Genomic DNA, 19,438 nt, shown 5'->3' on the forward strand with positions numbered 1-19,438 from the left:
GAAACCTTTAGCTCGACCACCAGTGATTGCTTGGCCTGACACTCACTTGTGTTGTGAGTGGAGCTCTTATGGAACTCACACCACTTTCCTGTGTCCTTTTTTGGCTTCACGGCGCTATTCTTTGCTTGCAGCTTTGGCGGGTTGTCTTGGGGCGCCCTGCCTTGGCTTTTTCCTTTGTTCTATGGTTTGGGGGCACCTTTCACTTGCTTCGGATTCATAGATCTAAAGTCGATTCTTCTGTTTAAAATTTTGCTTGATCTTGACGGCATTTCGGTATGCTGTGTCAAGCGAGAAGATGTTCAGGAATTCTATTTCTTCTTGGATGTACTTGTGTAGGCAGCCATGGTATTTGAGTATCAAATGCCGCTCTGAATTCTTGATACCCAACTTTGTGCGAAGGGTATGGAAAATATTGGTAAACTCGGCACGTCTTGGTCCCTTCCCTGCTGCAGCATGGTCCACTTTATGTATTGATCCTCATAGCTTCATACAGGGTAGTATTGCTCCTTGATGGCAATCCAGAATGAATTTCAAGTGTGTGGGGGTCGACTTTGAGAAGAGCGAAATTAATATTTTCCCGACCGGAAAAATCATGAACAGAAAAATACCCTTCTAGGAGATTTAACCATTTGTATACTTCGTCTGCATCTATATGACCCTCAAATATGAGAATGTCAAAGTTAACTTGTACCTTAAATGGTGTGGCACTTCCAAAGTACCTACTGGAAGTAGATGTGTCGCCCCTAGGCAGCCGCTGAATGATCTAGGGAAAGTTTTCCATCATTGCATTCCTTTGTCGCTCGAGGGCCTCTTTGAGTAAGATTTTGATAGGATATCCTACCCCCTCGTTTTTCTTTTCATTCGCCATGGGAGGCCGTCAGGATTTGCGAGGCTAGTCTTATAAAGGTTCGACCAATTCAAGCCCTAACTCCTTATATCCCAACCTCATTGGGGACATGCAAAGAAAGACAGAGAAAGAGCAGACTATTCTGATACCACTGATCCACATTTAAATAGGACCATAAAAAATTATAGATATAACCATACATATAGAGATGCAGCAGAAATAATACTTCATTTCATTATTGTAAAATACCGAAATATGATTACAAACAGAAATGGAAATAAACTAGCTAGGGTGATCGTAGCTTATGTCTGAGAAGAGATGTGGTGGCTAGATGCCTTTGAACTATGTTACAATGAGGCTCGAAGGCCTATTTATTGTTGAGAAACAATGGAAAACCCTAAACATCCAAAAACCTAACCCTAGAAGATGAAACGCCAAACTGTGGGCCCTATTTGGGTAAATTGGTACATCAACTTCCCAGGGTCGTAGCTTTGGCATACAATCTTCATTTGATGCACACAATATCTTGTTAGAAATATTTATAAGAGAAATATAACTCTGGGAAGAGAAACATCGATCCATTGGCCCATGTTGCTCCCAGGTTTCCCAAAAAACGTCGTTTAGGGCCTCAAAATGGCTCCAGAAGTTCAGGACCCGAAAAACTGCTAAAAATAATAATTTATGCTACAATTAAGGAAACTAAAAAGCTGAAAGAAAGAATGGTGGGGGTCCAAGTGGACTTGGCGGGGGGCCACCAATATCAACCTATATCACTGGATCTTGGCCTCATCTTCTTCAATATGTTGAATCTGACAATACACTTCAATTTGTTTGATCCAATTATTTAACTTTTCTATAATGGACTCTCTGTTAAACATAGGAAAATTAAACTTTACATCCAACTTAAAAAAGTTCTTTCAAAAAGCATGTCTATACCTATTAGAGTGATGAGAATGAGATGATGAAGAAGAAGAACATTCACTGGAAGATAGAGATGGAGGTTCAGGAGGCTCTGCTCCTTCTCCTTGATTTAACGAAGCATGATATTTTGTTGGTTCTTTCTTCTTCTCCTTCTTCACTATTGTCTTCTTGTATTATGCATAAAATTTGTCCAATTTGTTGGCCATTGTGTAAAAATATTTGTAAAAATCTTGTGCTTCCTCATCATGATTGTCATGATTTCCCATTTTCCTTCTTTGTGCTACACACCCCGCTTCTAGTTCAAAGGACTTAAGTTTACCTTCACCCAATTTTATTTTTTCCTTGGTTATCATACACACTCACATCTCACATCAACAAGAAGACCACTTTGATACCAAACTTGACCTGAGATCTTTCAATTCTTTGATGTATTCAAAATTGCATGTGAAAGAGGATGATAAAAAACATTGCATACACTTTAAAGAAAGAGGAAAAATAAAGGCATCCATCAAGACAAATAACACAAGGAGCTTGATAATAGATTTTGTCCAATGTGGACAACGTCTCCATGCCCTGCTCAAAATGGGGAGGCCTCTTCATTCATCTCATCAAAATCAAATGAATACATGGAAAAAATATACCTTATACCTCCAAATATGGGGATGGCTTGAAAATTGGTTACTTAGATTATAAAACAAAATGCATCACTAGATTCCTGGCGAAAAATCCTGAAATTTGAGTATAAACATGAACCCTTTCTGTCACGGTCAAATTTGGGCTTTGAGGAAATATTTTATATTCCTCATAGATTCTACTCTAAGGATTAGCATACTATCATCTACTCAAATGAAGAAATGGATGATGTCATTTTGATGCTTGTGAAAAATTGATTCAGATGAATATAAACTTGACACATTTCTAACACTGTTAAATTCAAGCCCCTAGGGAATCTTTTAGATTCCTCAAGATTCCATTATAGAAATATTCCCATGGAATCTGGAATATTCTCCTAGTATATTCTACAGAATATTTCACCTCAAGAATTGTGGCTGAAGATGGTTATGCTCATCCCTCTTGGTTCTTAATGCATGGTTCCTTATCATGTGCTTGACCTCCACCATTCATTGGCCAAATGAAAATGAGGTTTGAATATAAATTTTTGACATTAATACCAAAACCACCCTTGTTGCCAACGTGGTTGGCAGATTATGTTATGATGTTGGCAGTTAGGGAGGTCATATGGCCAAACCCCACAGGACCCCCGACTTGTAACATTTTCATGTGTTGTTTATATTTTAATAGGGTTTCTTATTAGCGGGTTGGGTCAACCGACATGGATTCAAATCCCATCAGCCTCCATACAAGGCAGTATGGTTGTTGGGAAAGATGGCAGGGTCCTGGGTCAAACTTGCAGGCCCTGATCTATTTTTATTTTATTTTATTTAAAAATATTTAACCGTCCCACCAGATACTGTTAGGGGTCATTGACAAAATTAAAGAGATGACAATTTGGTCATTTTCATCAATCGTTTATTGTTAAGTTGTCGCTCAGTTATTTGCCACCAAATTTAGTGGATTCCACCAGATTTAGCTAGTATTCCAAATTTAATGAGCCCCCAAATTTATCTAGCCAAAAAAAGTCTTGCTTCTTTGAATTGGAACTTTGAATAACAATAAATTGCAATATGAAGTCAAATTTGAGTGTCATATGTGTCATTTGAATCAGGATGAAGAGTTCTTTGATCTAGTCCTGGTTTTGATGAAATGTGAAGACTTCAATTTTTAAGCCTCTCCAAAGCCACTTGGATCACATGACAAGGATAAGATGTGAATTTGAAAAGGTTTATTTTGTAGTATTTTGATGTTGTTGTAATTGGGCCATTATCCTTGGTACAGGAGCCTAAGAAGATGTATTTTATATTTTATTCTATAGGGTGGCAGGGTGGTGTTAGGGAAGGAAGTTGTAGCTTTGTTCAAGAGGTTGTTGTCTCCTTCAAGTGGGAGTTGGTAAATATTGGGGTGTATCCCTTCGAGTTATATCTAGTAAACTAACAATTATAGCTTCCTTTATAATATAAAAATATATCTTATGTTCATTTGATGTAATGTTAATCATCTTGATACTTTACTTGTTGAAATTTACAAAATACTGATTCATGCCCCCTCTCCTTATTTCCAAGACTCATTTCCTTCAAATGATTAAAAAGGAAACAAAATCCTTGTTGTGACAAATATAGTGCATTCCTTGTAGAATTTGTGAACCAACCATCCATCTCATCTTTCTATTTAATAAGTTGCAAAACCACTGCAAAACCTCACCCTTATTCACTTCATGGAATGTTTCCAATAAATTGCTACAAAACCTCACACTTGTTCTAGTTCTTGGATCGTTTCCACTCAATTCGTTCTTGGATTGCAATGAAATTTTTTAAAGTATATTTCCTCACCATAGCATGGTATATAAAACCCTTTGGTTGGACTTCATGTTTAATAACATCTTTCACCTCTCTGAACACCACATCTCGGCTGTACACAACCTTCCTTGTTACTGGGTTCCAAAGCTTATAACCCTTTAAACCATCCTCATACCCAATAAAGATGCAATTTTCAGATTTACTATCCAACTTGGTTCTCTTCTTCTTTGGAACGTGTACATATGCATCACATCCAAATAGCCTCAGATGTGAAAGAGAAGGTTTCTTACCAACCCATACCTCTTGTGGAGTCTTATCTTCCAATGTTGATGAAGGTGATCTGTTGACTAGGTAACATGTAGTCTCCACCGCCTCTGCCCAGAATTCTTGTCCTAACTCGGCACCATTGAGCATGCTTCTTGCCCTTTCCATAAATGTCTTGTTCATTCTTTCTGCAACTCCATTTTGTTGAGGTGTATATGGAGTAGTCCTCTATCATGCCATACCAAACTTCTTACAATATTCTTTAAATTCCTTACTGCAACACTCTCCACCATTATCTATCCTCAACACTTTTTTCTTCTTCTCTGTCTAGTTTTCCACCAAAGCCTTAAATTCTTTAAACCTGTCAAAGCCTCAGATTTCTTCTTAAGAAAATATATCCATGTATTCCTTGATAAGTCATTTATAAATGATACATAGTACATAGATTTACCCAGTGATGGAACTTTCGCAGGTCCAAACACATCACTATGCACAAGCTCTAATATTTTTTTCACCCTCTTACCACGATAGTGGAAACTCAACCAATTCTACTTCCCATATACACAATTTTCAAAGAAATCAAAATCCAGAGAGCTATTACTCATACCTTCTACCATACCTTTACCATGAAGTATTCGAAGGCCCTTCTCTCCAATATGTCCAAGCCTTTGATGCCACAACATGGTCTTCTCCCCAGAGACCACTAGATTTTCTGCTCCACTTTCAAGAACCACAGAACTGTTGCAGCCATCAACAACAGTGCTACCTTGCAGCTTGTATAGAGCTCCAATCTGAACTCCCTGCATTAATATCAGTGCTTCCCAAACCATCTTGCAAGTATCCTTCTCAAACATTGTTTTTACACTTGCATCATCTAGCTTGCTTACAGAAATCATATTTCTGCCCAATGCAAGAATATGTAGGCCTGGAAGTGTTCTAACCCTTCCACCTTGCAACTTCAACTTTACTTTTCCACGACCAACAACTCTATCCTTCCTATCAGCCCCTAAGAAGACCCATGCATCACCGAAAGATCAGGCCCAAGGAAGAAGGTCAAGGCCTCGAGGTTGGCCATTGACGCAATCACCTTAGTTGAAGGTGATCTCCATGACATCGGTGAGACGGTCTAGGATGTCTCAGGTGAAGCAGTTCAGGAGTTCATGTAGGAGCATCAAACTGTTTTGGGGGGCCTAAGGGCGCAGCTGCAGGAGTTACAGGTATGGACCCCTCAAGAAGGTACCTTGTCAACACATGTCATAGCATGAACTTTAGCACAAGAGCAGATGTTGTGTGCAAGGATGGAGAACACAATAATGTTTCTGGAGGGAGCTCTAGTGTCGTCAAATGCAATGGATCAATTATCGATTAGCATGAAGAAAGGCCTTGGCTTTAATCTAGATGCCCTTCCTCGGGAAACATTGTACCAGTTATAGGATGGGATAATGACATAACTGTAGGCCAAGGAGAGCCACACGATCTAGATTCACAGTGAGCAGAAAATTAACATAGAACAGCTTAGGTTGCAGCTTGACGAATTGTTGTCGCAGAATCAACAATTGGTGCAGATAGTAGATGATGCTTGCCGATGTATTCCGAAGTTGGTCATCACAGCAGACCTACTGGTAGAAGTGCGGATCCATAGTTTGGCAAGTGGAGTCTGTGACAGGAGAGAAGAGACAAAGAAGGTTCAGTTGGAGCTGAATCTTCAGATCGTCGAGCTGCAATTGAACGCATAGCCTTCCACTCCCCCAAAAGTTCGAGAACAGTGCACCAGCGCTATTGCAGCAGGGTTGGAAGGAATTGGAGGTGTAGTGCGTGACTTTACGAATATGTTGGAACAGGCACTTGAGGTCCTCACAACTTTGCAGGAGGACACCAACATCTAGTAGCTAGAGGCAAAGGCATGCGAACTCCAGCAACAGTGTGACAACATCATAGGAACTACATAGACAGTAGTCCTCACTCAACGGCTTGCGAGGATGCAGCAAGCCAATGCATTAAAGGAGCAGGTGGACGCGGCGTGCCATAAGGAAGCTGTTTTCAAAGTGCGTGTTCAACCATGGATCGATGAGGCCTCCACAATCAGGGCGAGTATTGAAGGGAAGATTGCAAACTTTCAGGGGATGCATGCATAGATACAGGGTAGCACGCCAGAAATAGAGGTCTTAGAAGAATAGATGCAACAAGTTCAATAAGCAGCATCTCAGTGCGTTGCTGATGTTAGTACCATTCGAGTGTAGTTGGAGGGACTCTGCGCCAAGATCGTCGTGCCAACTGAGTGAATCGAGGGCAAGTCACAATGTTTGTGTTGGGGGCCTGTTGGGTATGGAATCGCCACCCCCCCCCGCCCCCCTTTGCAACATGTTTTGGGGCTTAAAGCCCAAGTTTTAAGTAATATTATTGTAAAGCTCTGGTAATTATGGGCATAGAATGTATGATAGAGTCATAGGGTTGTCTTCCCTAAGTTTTAAATGTAATGACAACCTACCCATGGTCTGCGGACCATGGGATTGTATAAATAGAGCAACGCTTTAAGTGTAAAAGGAAGCGAAGGGAGGTAGACACAAAGAGAAGAGTGAAGCATAGAGAAAGTGTTTAAGTGTGTCTTGGGTCGTAGTAGTAGGAAGAGGCTCTACAGTTGAATGCGCAGAGGCCTATTAGAGTCCGCAGCTTAGTGGGCGGACCCCTGCAGCTAAGTGTGCAAGGTAGAATAGAGTCTGTAACCAAAGAGAAAGAATAATAAAGAGAATTTTATCTGAATTACATGTATCTATCTTGGGTTATTATCTATTGGATATGCATTGCAATTATACTATTTATTTACTGCGCGCACTTGTATGAATTGTGAATATTGTTAAGTATAACAACAGCATACAAATAAGCTAAGTTAATCAAATCATATAGGATTACTAGTAAGGATTTGGGTAATAACACTGTTCAGCCCCCGAATAGGGCTGCATGAAGGCAGCATCTCAGGTTGCGAGGTGCGTGTAAGTGCACGTAGAGATGTGCGCACAAGGTCGAACCGCGGTCCACTTCAACACATCAGATATCTCCATGGTGCAGAAACCTGGTTCTAGCACCCTCCCATGCTATTTTGGGTGAGACCTCAATCCACGCTCGATAGACTGTTGCCAAAAGGGCTAGTAGTACTAAGATTTGTTTGGCTAAATCACCTCTGAACCTAGGTTAGGCCCAAACAAGCCAACAACACCTAATCTAAAAGTAGGAGATTCTGGAGAGGATATGGAAGTTGTAGGAGATTTGGAGGGGGAATAACTCTTGGAATGGCCTCTTTTTTTTAGATTGGACTTAATTTCCATTCATATTATGGAATGGAAGTGTTGAGGCCTCAAAAATTGCTACTTAAACACGAGGGAAAACCACCCAGTCTGGACCTTAAGGTAACTCCTTTTCCATTTACGTAGTGGCTCTGACTACATTGTATGGGACCAGTTTTCCAATGGGAGGTGATTGAATGAATATGTTATGCTTATAGTGGAGTAAAATAGATGGATTTGTAGTAATGAATCAAATGGAAAACATATGCATTAATCTACTCTATAACTCGGGATTGTTTAACATTTATCTAGATGTGATATATAATCATTTTCCTAGTAAATGACAATATATATTGCTCAAACAACAATGGAAATGAAAATATTTCAAGATGATTATGTTGCTTAAATAGTCAATCAAAATAATGTGTACATAACTCATATCACATTTAGAATATCAAAGAAAATTCTTAACATGTATTTAAAAATATCAATGACAACATGATTAGAAGTGAATACATGTAACATTGTTCTCTAAATACGATGTAATAAACAATCTGAGAATATAAATTCACTATTTATTTATGAACAAAACAAAGGTACACAGATAAAAATACCAGATGCACATTGCTCAACTCATAAAAGAAATAACAACAATTTATTCCTTCCCACAAAGATGATTTCAGGAGTACAATAATGCAACTTCTCAAAATTCTTTATGAAAATTCCTAAACAATGTTCAAGTCATTTTATTGAGAAAAGTATGAAAGTAAAATAGTTCAAGCTTCGTAAGACTTTCTTCATAAATTTCTAGGCCTTAATTTGATACAACAAGTAAGCTTAAATAGCAGAAAACCAACTAAATCTATTGTACATATCATTGAGGGAATTTAAACAGATCGCTTCAATACGCTTAAAGAAAAAAAAATTGGTAGAAATTTCTGAATGTAATTTTTTGTCTTCATCAGCTTTTTTTGTTCCATCAGATTATCTAGATGTTTGTTAGTTTGTTTGAACTGAACTACCACTTATCAGCACAATTTTTCTCTTCTATCATGAACCTGAATAAGGAAAATAGGAATCGATAAGCTAAAAATAAATCAGACTGATAAGCGAGTTTTATTTGAAACAAATCACGTTTTGTAGGAAATGAGGAAAATTGTAGAGCGTAATAAATTATGATCACAACCATCATGGAAGGGATGTGGAGTGAGGTATGTGACAAGACAAGTCAGAATTTACAGTCTTATTGCAAAGTCACAATCACTTTTAGACTAGACCGAGGGTAGAACTTTCAATAATCACAATCGTTTTAGGACCTGGAGTACTCTAAACAAAATCCAAAGGGGGCTTTCTTAAAACATATCACAATCGAAACATTGGAAAGGTGGATGGCTTGTTATAAGCTATGTGACTTTAAAACCTACAATGATGTCTTGTGGTGACATGGCAGTGTTGTTGCAATGGAAAGGGTCTTATCTCAAATCGTAATCAGCATGAGTAAGAGTCTTTGGAAGAGGCAGCATGGCTTAGTTGCTTTTTCAGAGGGGATTCGAAGTGGTAAGTTGTTTCTAAAGAGGGGGGTCCAAAAGAACGAAAGAGTGACACGTAGATATAGGGATTGGATGGGAAACCACTTTTCGAACCCCCTTTGAGAAATCTAAAATTAAGAGCATGGGGGTCCAAAATCTTATCTATAGTTGATCTAGGCGGATTAGATCTGAGTCATTTATTTTATAAGACAAATATGGCTTTTTTGTTTTATCACAATCGGCATTTGGAGCGGAGACAAACATGACATATGGTTTAAGTCTTGAAATACTTGTGATTTGTGATGTGCGGGATGATGTGGAGTACAATGTCACATGAGACATGGATATGACATCATTGATCACAATAACGATTGGTGTTGTGAAATAGGATAGAAATTTTAGACACTTTCAATTGTGTGAATGTAGGGTTTTATATAATTGCATTGAATAATCCCTGCGGGTCTAGCTATATCAGATATCGCAATCAATTAAGGAAGAAGGCAGGATTTTTGGAAACTATGATAGCCACGGACATGTGATTTTTCATGAATCATAGTTGATTTTCTCATCAGGTCCGGGCCTGATCGCAATCGCAGTTAGTTAAGGTTAAGACTTAAGTTTTGGGAACTTTTGTGATAGTCACGGACGCGAGATTTTATGAATTATATTGACTAATGCTTGCAGGTCCGGTTTATATCACAATTGTAATAGAGTTGGCAGAGGGATATTTTCGTTATGAAACTTTGCAATGCCAGGAAGCGAGATGAGTCAGAGTTTATAAAGAATTTATGCTTGGGGACTTTAAGCTCTGATTATTTTGTTTTTTAATTAAATAACCCATATTGTTTAATACTTAAGGTTTTTTGAAGCCTAAGTATAGGTTTGGTCTCGAGGGCTATTAAAATTTGTTTTTTGGATAATCAACGTTTAATACTTGGGTTTTAATTAAAAATATGAAGTATTAAACTTTGATTATAGGATTTTATCAACAATTTTTTAATGTTAATTTTCTATTTTTAATATTTTGGTTTTCTAAATAAATAGAATCAAAGGCTTTTCTAAAATTGAAGGGTCCCTATTTTAATATATAATAAATTTCATAGGAAATTTATAACATATTAAAATGGGGGTTGTTGAACAATACAACACCTTCTTATGAGGACACTCTCTAACGAAGTAGCCAAACCTGTTGCAATTGAAACACCTTTCTTTCCTTCCTTCTTTGAATCCCGGCTTGAACCCTTGTCCTTGATTCCATGGACCAACATTCTTCATTCTCTTAGAATGAGTGGAGAAGGCATTAGGATTGTTTCCATTTAAGGGCTTGTCTCTTTCCATCATCCTTATTTCTTCTTTAGTGCATCTGGCCAATAGTTCATCAAATCCAGGAATCTTGTCATTGTTGAGAATGTTAGTTTTGAACACATCCAAATATATTGTAAGGCCCCTAAGTGCAATAAGAGAGAGCTCTCTGTCACTAGTGACTTAACCAATAGATAGGAGATACTTCTTGATCTCAGTAATCCTCATGAAATAGGATTGGACGGATTCTCCTATATCCGTCTTGATATCTTTCATCTTGTCCTTGAGTAATAGAATTTGATTTGAATTGTGTAACTTGAACATCGTAACCAGCTTTTCATACATATCCTTAGATGTTTACAATTCAGAAATATAGGAAACTAAAGGGTTATGAATGGAATCAACAATAATCTTCTTATCTTTAAGCTTAGCTTTCTCGTACTTGGTTTTCCAACAATGAATGCATTTAAAGGAGGTTCTATTATTCTCTTATTGACATAGTCCATGGACTCCTTTTCTTCTAATGTCAAATGAAAAGTCATCTTCTATGCATGATAGTCGGATTTTTCCTTAAGCTTGTCCTCGGATTTGAAGAAAGATGCAATCTTCATTGGGAATAGTTTGAAGTCCTTGTCCAACATCTTCCCTTAGTGATTTCTTTGCTTCACTCTTTCTTGGGCTTTGTCTTAACCTGAACTCTGATACCATGTTAATTTTAGATAACAATGGTATGTTCTATGATTTAGCACAAATTACTTCAATGTTTCTTATCATCCCAATGAAAATTTCCAATTATCTTTAGTAGCAATCACATTAACTTATACAAATTGAAAGTAGTTGTAGATAGAACATAAAACCATATGGAGAAGACAAGCCAAGGCAAGAGGACACAAGATTTGGCATATGCCAGGGGAAAACCCCACTGTGGGGAAACCCTTGGATCAAATATTCTTATTATTCTTTAATAGTTCAACAAAGAGAGAGAGTACAAATATCTCAAATACATGCCCAAAATAAATCTTCCAAAACAATGATCAAATCAATAGTCAATGCAACCCTAACTAAGAAGTCAATGGTTGTCAAAGCTACCCCAAAATATCCTCCAATAAGCTCGGTCAACAACAAGAGAATGGAGTCTCCAAAGAGTGTCAAATTCAACCCAAAATAAGCTTGGTCAAACCAGTCCAAGTCTGCTATAATTCTACGGTCAAACAAGAAATTCAACACAACATTCAACTCAGTGAAAGAGTCCTAATCACCCTGAAATCCATGCCAAAGAATGTGGCCTGTAGAAACCAAAATTCTTCCCCCAAAACAGAAGTCAATGTTGGTCAAATACTGTTGGTCAATGCATGCCCTAGTCCTGAAATTTTCGGCCTTCAAAGCTAGTACAAAATTCTTCCTTCCTTCCATATGTGTGAAGAAGAGAGCCTCCAATTTGTACAAACCAATCAAGAGAGGAGGAGAAGATGATCTGGTGAGATGAGTGATGTCCAAATGAGAGAAGGGTCACTCCTATTTAGACAATTAGTTGATGGTGAGGAGACACATCTAGTGGGATTCATGAGCGTACATTTGACTATGTCCAACCTTGTTAATTTTTCCATGAGAAAGAATAAATTCAAAATTCCATTTTTTCTTGTGAGAATGAAAAATCTTTATATCAAAATTGTACGTCTTGAAAAGAGGAATCCAATGCAATAATAATCTCCATGAAATGAGCTATCCTAAGGTGGAATTGGGCCCTAGTTTCCAATTTTAACAAAAAAATTCCCTCTAACTATAAGAGTATCATGATTAGCCACATTTTAGACAAGTTGTATGGTCTCATTATGGAAAATAATATTAGTTCTTGGCTTGAAACCCATGGGAAAAGAACGATTGGGAAAGATGGTTTTAGAAGGGACCACTCTACGATTGACTACCTTGTCACTCATATGACCATTGCAAAGGATTGTTGTAATAGTAAGACTAATATCTTTGGTTGTTTTGTTAAATTTAAAAAATATTTTGAAATTGTTCCTTGAGAGAAGTTATGTCAAAGGCTCGATGAAATAATGGTTCCTCCCAAGTTAAGGGTCATTGTTATTAGATTATAACAGAATGTTATTTCCAAGCTTAAGATCACCGAGGGTTGGTCTATTGAAATTAAATAAAACATCATTGTTAAGCAAGGATGTCCCCTATCCCTTACCCTTTTTATCATTTACATTGATAAGCTTGACGAATGCTTAAAAGCTGCTGGTTGTGAAGGACCCAAGCTTACTAATATAGCCGTAAACTCTTCTCCTTTATTATGATGATATCATTCTTGTTGTTGGGAATCCCAATGATCTCGATGATTATTGTATCAAGATGGGTATGACTGTTAATACTAACAAGACTAAAATTATGATTATTAAATCCAAAAATATAATTTATGACAATTTCATCTATGATAAGAATTACTTAGGGAATGTTTCTTCTTACAAATATTTATATACTGACATTCACCATTAGTTCAAGTAGAACTATAACATTGAGAAAATGATTTTAGGAGGTTAGAAAGCTTACTATGAGCTTGAAAACAGTTGTAAGACAACTGATCTTTGGGTTTGGAGGAAAAAAATGCTCCTCTTTGAGACTCTTATCACCCCTGTTATTTTATATGGATATGAGGTGTGGGCTTGTAGTCTTTCTAGAGATTCTTGAAGACAGATTGAAATGATCTAAAATAAATTCATAACCTACAACCTCAAGATTAAAGTTAATACTCCCTACCCTATTCTTTTGATTAAATCTATTGTTTCCCCCATTGAATGCACAACTATGTTTAGGTATTTGATGTATAAGAAGAAGTTGTCCAACATGGAAGCCAAGAGGCTCCCAAAAATTACTTCTAACTCTAGTCAAAACCACCTTTAGCTCAAACAAGGGTGGCATAAGGATGCCAAGTCCCGGCTCATACATTGGGAGATAAGGGAGGACATCCTCTTGGGGAATAAGGATAATAATAAAACATCATTACTTCCAAATTTAAGGATAATTTATGGAGTGATAAGGAGTTAGAGGGGAAACGAAAGTTAAGATACTATAAGGAGCTAATCAACCCCACATTTTCTTACCCGAATTACCATTTTGTATTAACGAGTGCCAATAAGCGAATGGATATTGCAAGGATTAGAACTAATTCTCATGAGTTCCAGAGTGAAATTGGGTGTTGGTCTATTCCCAAGGTTCCTTGGGATGAAAGAATATCTCTCTTTTGCAATACCTATAGAGTCGAAGATGAAAATCATTTTGCCTTCGATTGTTTGGTCCTTACTCACATCCGTTCTTGCTTCCATAACATTTTCTCCACTACCAACATCCTTGACTTGTTCAGCCAGGAACACTAAATGGCATTGGAATGCTTCTTTCCCTCTTTTTTTTATCACATAAATAAAATCTTAAATAATATCAATTAACCATTTCTTCCTTAAGGTCCAATAGACCATATTTGTCTTAGTCCTCCACCACCACCACTACCACTGTTATTATTATTATTATTATTATTAAAAAATTAATAATAATAATAATTAATATTATCAATCATAATTTATATTATTACCATGAATATTAATATTTATCATTAATATAATTATTATTAACAATTAATAATAGTAATACTAATATAAATATAAATTATTAATATGATATACGTTTATCTGTATCGATCAACCATATTTATTAGTGTGGTTGTCCTAGTATATATAATTTAGAATTATCTTATAACATAAATATTTTTCTATATTATATAGCTAATGTCATATTAATATCATAATTATATATAACATAAAAATTATATACATTATATTTCTTAATATCACTATATTTTATAATTAAATTATAATTATTATTAAATTTATCTCAATAAATATTAGTATATTATAAATAAATTTGTAATTTTCCTACTTACATTTTTATAAATATCAATAAAAAAATCTATTTATCATGAATCATTTTTGAAGCTTGATAGATTTAGGGTTAAGATAAATCTAGGCTCATTCAAATATTAATAATTATTCATTATAGCAATTAACAGTTAATAATTCTATTTTAATTTTATTTTTATGAAATTACAACATCTCTTCCACATTGGGTTAGAGAACAACTCTCAACACAATTATCCATAATTATCTTTAAGTCTTTTGACACTTTGAGTAGTTAATAATTTGAAACTCATAAATATATGGAGAATCTTCTAACTTCGTAACCAGAGAACCCACAGTAAAAACCATTTTTCTGTCAACGTTTCAATTCCCAACAGGGATAAGGATTTTCATAACTAAATTACAAAGGATTTTCATAACTAAATTTTAAGGTTAAATTATGATATCATAGAGAATTGATATCATTACAGACATAATTGTCAGAGAGTAAGGATTTTCATATTTAAATTACAAAGGATTTTCAGAACTAAATTTTAAGATTAAATTATGATATCATAGAGAATTGTTATCATTACTTTTACTACTCAATGTCACAATTTGTCATAATGGAAATCAAAACAACTACATTGGAAGCCACTTACTAGTTTCTTGTCCATCAAAATAGTAAAAAATGAAGATTTAGTTTGAGTTATCCAACATTTAGATATTTGTCTAGGAGCATTGTCAAAATTGTTACATATCATTTTCTAGATGTAGTGGTCATCCATCTATCTATGAAAAGAAAATAAAGCTTCTTTACCCTAAGCATAAAGCAAGAGACTTGTGTGAGCATCATTTAGCAGAGGTTGTTATTGGGGCCAGATGCTACACACTTGAGCCTACTAGAGGTTGATGGTTGCATTGAAGATTTCACTCGATATGTGCTAGGTGCGCATCAAGGATAACCATGTAAGAGTAATAGTCGCATTAGACATTTCGGATTTGATTGAGGAAGGAAATTATCTCATTGCGATTATCATGTTTCTCTTTAAAGACACTTTCCAAAAGTGTCTTCATTTTCCATTGAAGGGTGATGGAGTATTGATTTTGTTATCCCTTGGCATGACCAAGGTTAGGAACCTAAAGAGCAACTTTAGTTTGGATTTGAAAGTCTAAAGAAGAATAATGGTCATTGGTGGTCAAGGCTTCCAATTATTGAATTTCCACTTGAATTTGGGGTGGGATGATAGGATGGAAAATTGTTGTAGCAGATTGTGCTTGAGCCTAGGCTTAGGGTTTTGTTAAACAACAATGACCACTAAACTTGCAAAAAGATCACATTCTATGCCTTGGCATGGCCATGGGGGCTTCACTCATTGAACCTCTAACCTATCACGTACGTTCATGGCATATTAAACAATACCTTTAATTTGACTATATATTGGAAAATACTCCTAAAAATCACATTAGTTAACCCGCTACCAATATGAACCCAATACACCTTCCCAATTTTAAAAAACCCTACTTCCACTTAATATTGCAGGTATCCATTTTTTCATTAACATTTTTTATACCCCTTTATATTTTTTCATTAACTTTGAGCTCCACTTTTTTATACGTGCCAATATAAAAACCCTTTACCCCCTATATATCTCCCAATATATTATGCCATTTTTTCCTCAATATATATCCCCCAATATGAACCCACGTGGTATGGTATTTCCCCCTAGTGAGGCCCCGTGGGCATGGCATCCAAGTATAGATAGGGACCAGATTTAATAAAAGGAAAAGGTTGGTGGGGACCCATACGCAAAGAAAACTTTAATGAGAATAGGGCTCTATGGATCATGGGAAGCGATGGTGAGACAACATGGAAGGGAGTGATAAAGGGGGAAGCTTTGGGAGTGCGAATAAACCAAAGAAAACTAAATACTAAGAAAACTAAATTCCACATGTTTCCATGCTTACAAAATATTAAGGTCAACCATGTAAAAGAAACCATAGTATAATAGTTGCTTACAAGATATCAAGGGCCACCATGTAAAAGAAACCATACTATAATAGTTGCAAATGTTGGACATAGGAGAATATTGCATGTCTCTCCCACACTAATAGGTGACCTTACAATATCTCTTTTAGATATAATTTCTTTTAGGTGACCTTACAACAACTCTTTTATATATAATTTCTTTTATCACTATTTACTAACCTAGATTCGTCTTAATGGAAAATCTACCAAGTACCAAGAGGGATCAAATCTCTTTTCACTCTAGAATGGTTTGCACCTAAAAAATTGATCTTTCTACACCAATAAATCCAAAATTAAAATGATTTTAAACTAGTTTAATTATAAATAATTATAATTAATAATTACATTATTTTTTTTAATTTAATTTATTTTTTTTATTATTTGATCAACTAAAAAATATTCAATATTCAGATCTGAAGAAAACCTCTGAATACAACCAATCAAAACGATTCTGTTTTATAAAGTATTATCATTAACTATAAATAATATATTAGTTATAACAAGGAATTTCACATAAAAGTTTCTATTAATACATTGCTTCAATACCCGATCGAAAAATGGAGATCTGTACAATAAAATTGCAAACAAGGGAATTTGTACTTCGAACAACAATTTCAGGAGCAAACCTTATATAGTCACAATCCTGGACGATTTTCGACCTTCAATGGGTATATCCTATGGAAGACATACTTGCGCAAAGTAACATACCCAATACATATGCTGAAATAATTACAATATCTTCACTAATGATGTTTGCTCACTAATTAATAATTACATTATTTTTTTTTAATTTAATTTAATTTTTTTATATTATTTGATCAACTAAAAAAATATTCAATATTCAGATCTGAAGAAAACCTCTAAATACAACCAATCAAAACCATTCTGTTTTATAAAGTATTATCATTAACTATAAATAGTATATTAATTATAACAATGAATTTCACATAAAAGTTTCTATTAATACATTGCTTCAATACCCCAGAATGGAGATTTGTACAATAAAAATGAAAACAAGGGAATTTGTACTTCGAACAGCAACTTCAGGAGCAAGCCTTGTAGAGTCACAATCCTGGACGGTATTCAACCTTCAATGGATATATCCTATGGAAGACATACTTGTGCAAAGTAACATACCCAATACCTATGCTGAAATAATTACAATATGTTCACTAATGGCCACTAATGATGTTTCCTCACTAATGGTCCAAATGATGAAACAATTACAATGTGTTCACAAAGCTGTGAGTTATTCTGAACAATTGATTGCATTCACCGACAGAACGTGAAAGCTAGACAGGAATCCACTGGATCTCAACGCCAAGGTTCCAATTATTTGTTGGCAATGTACTATTGATGTCGACCACACTTGTGTACGCACTGCAACCTCCCTCTTGCAACCGTATTTTGTGAGACGTCATGGCACTGTCTTTGAGATAAGTGCAGCAGATCTTGTACTGGCAGGGCCTGGCTTCTTTCTTGTCCCGCGCAAACTGATGGCAAAGGCTGTTTGAGCTGCAGTTGAGAGGCGAAAGCAACAAAGCTTCAGAGCAATTAAACAACATGACAGTGTTGCGCTTAGAGATGTTGAATGGCGAATTCTCATCCAGGTCGAGTCCGCCTGCAGGAAAATCTGAGGATCTGCATGTAGCTACTCCTTTAGAAAACGGAGGCGGTCTAATCACCAGGCAAAAGGCAGATGAGTCAATGCTCACAATCGGGTAAGCAACGCCCTCCAGTGACTTGAATTCTAGCTGATTATTGTTACAGAATATGCGATACTTTGGGTTACCACATGTATCATCGGTACTCAAAGGATATGGAACGGCCATTTGCCCACATTTACGACAAGTTATATTTGCAGCACTGCACATGCATAAAATCATTGCAAATACCATAATTAATATCCCGGGATTTCTACCTCGCAACATGACGATCAGAAGAAAAAAGCTAAACCAAATTGATGATGCTATTCCAAAATATTTCTGCCAAACATGTGGCTCAGTAGGTGTATATATACATTCCAAGCCCGTTCTACTTACAGAAACATGGGCACCCAAGTTACAAGTGTCGCACCCTACATTGTGCTGTCAGTGCTTGCGTAAGGAGCACTGGAGGATTAAGAATAGACAAATCAGAAAGAAGATTCCAGCATTCAACTGTTCATCGCTAAAATAAACTTCTGATTCTGCAAAATTATGGCGGATGCCCTCTCATTTGTTTTAAAATCGGCTCAGTAGGTGTATATATACATTCCAAGGCCGTTCTACTTACAGAAACATGGACACCCAAGTTACAAGTGTCGCACCCTACATTGTGCTGTCAGTGCTTGCGTAAAGAGCACTGGAGGATTAAGAATAGACAAATCAGAAAGAAGATTCCAGCATTCAACTGTTCATCGCTAAAATAAACTTCTGATTCTGCAAAATTATGGGGGATGCCCTCTCATTTGTTTTAAAATCGTCAAAAGTGGAAAACATTTGAACAGTATAAAGCAACCAATGACCTAAAAAAGTTGCTAAAGTTGATTATATAGCAAAATCCAAACGAAAATCAAATTGTTTGATGGAAATATGGGCAAGTTTTTCATCTCATCCATTAAATATTACTTTATCTTCATCCAACATCCAACGGACAAGATTTTATCTTCTATTAACAAATGTATCTCTGCAGTACTAGGTCAAACTTGTCTGCTGTGTTTTTGGCTCCCCATGGTTCACTGAAGTCAACTTGTCTGCTATTTTTTTGGCTCCTCCTGGACCCTGGTTTAGTTAAGTCAATTTGTCTGCTTTTTATGGCCTCCTTCCTGTTCCAATGGCCAGCACCATGTACAATGAATGTATCGATAAACTGTTTCAACAAAAACACACTGGCTTGACTGTGGTGATTCTTTCTTTCTTTTCTGTTATACTTTGTTTTGGTTAAAGTTGAACGCAGAAACCATTGGGTGTGGCAGTGGCT

General features: G+C 36.2%; 1 pseudogene; it reads right to left on the bottom strand.

Annotated features, from left to right (window-relative positions):
* Positions 1-17,655: 17,655 nt before the first annotated feature.
* Positions 17,656-18,520, bottom strand: LOC149174686 (wall-associated receptor kinase-like 20 pseudogene; annotated as a pseudogene).
* Positions 18,521-19,438: the final 918 nt, after the last annotated feature.

This window comes from Pinus tabuliformis, chromosome 4_1, assembly GCF_031772625.1.
Source record: "Pinus tabuliformis cultivar Carrire ecotype Pingquan chromosome 4_1, CPIR1, whole genome shotgun sequence".
NCBI classification, from domain to species: domain Eukaryota; kingdom Viridiplantae; phylum Streptophyta; class Pinopsida; order Pinales; family Pinaceae; genus Pinus; species Pinus tabuliformis.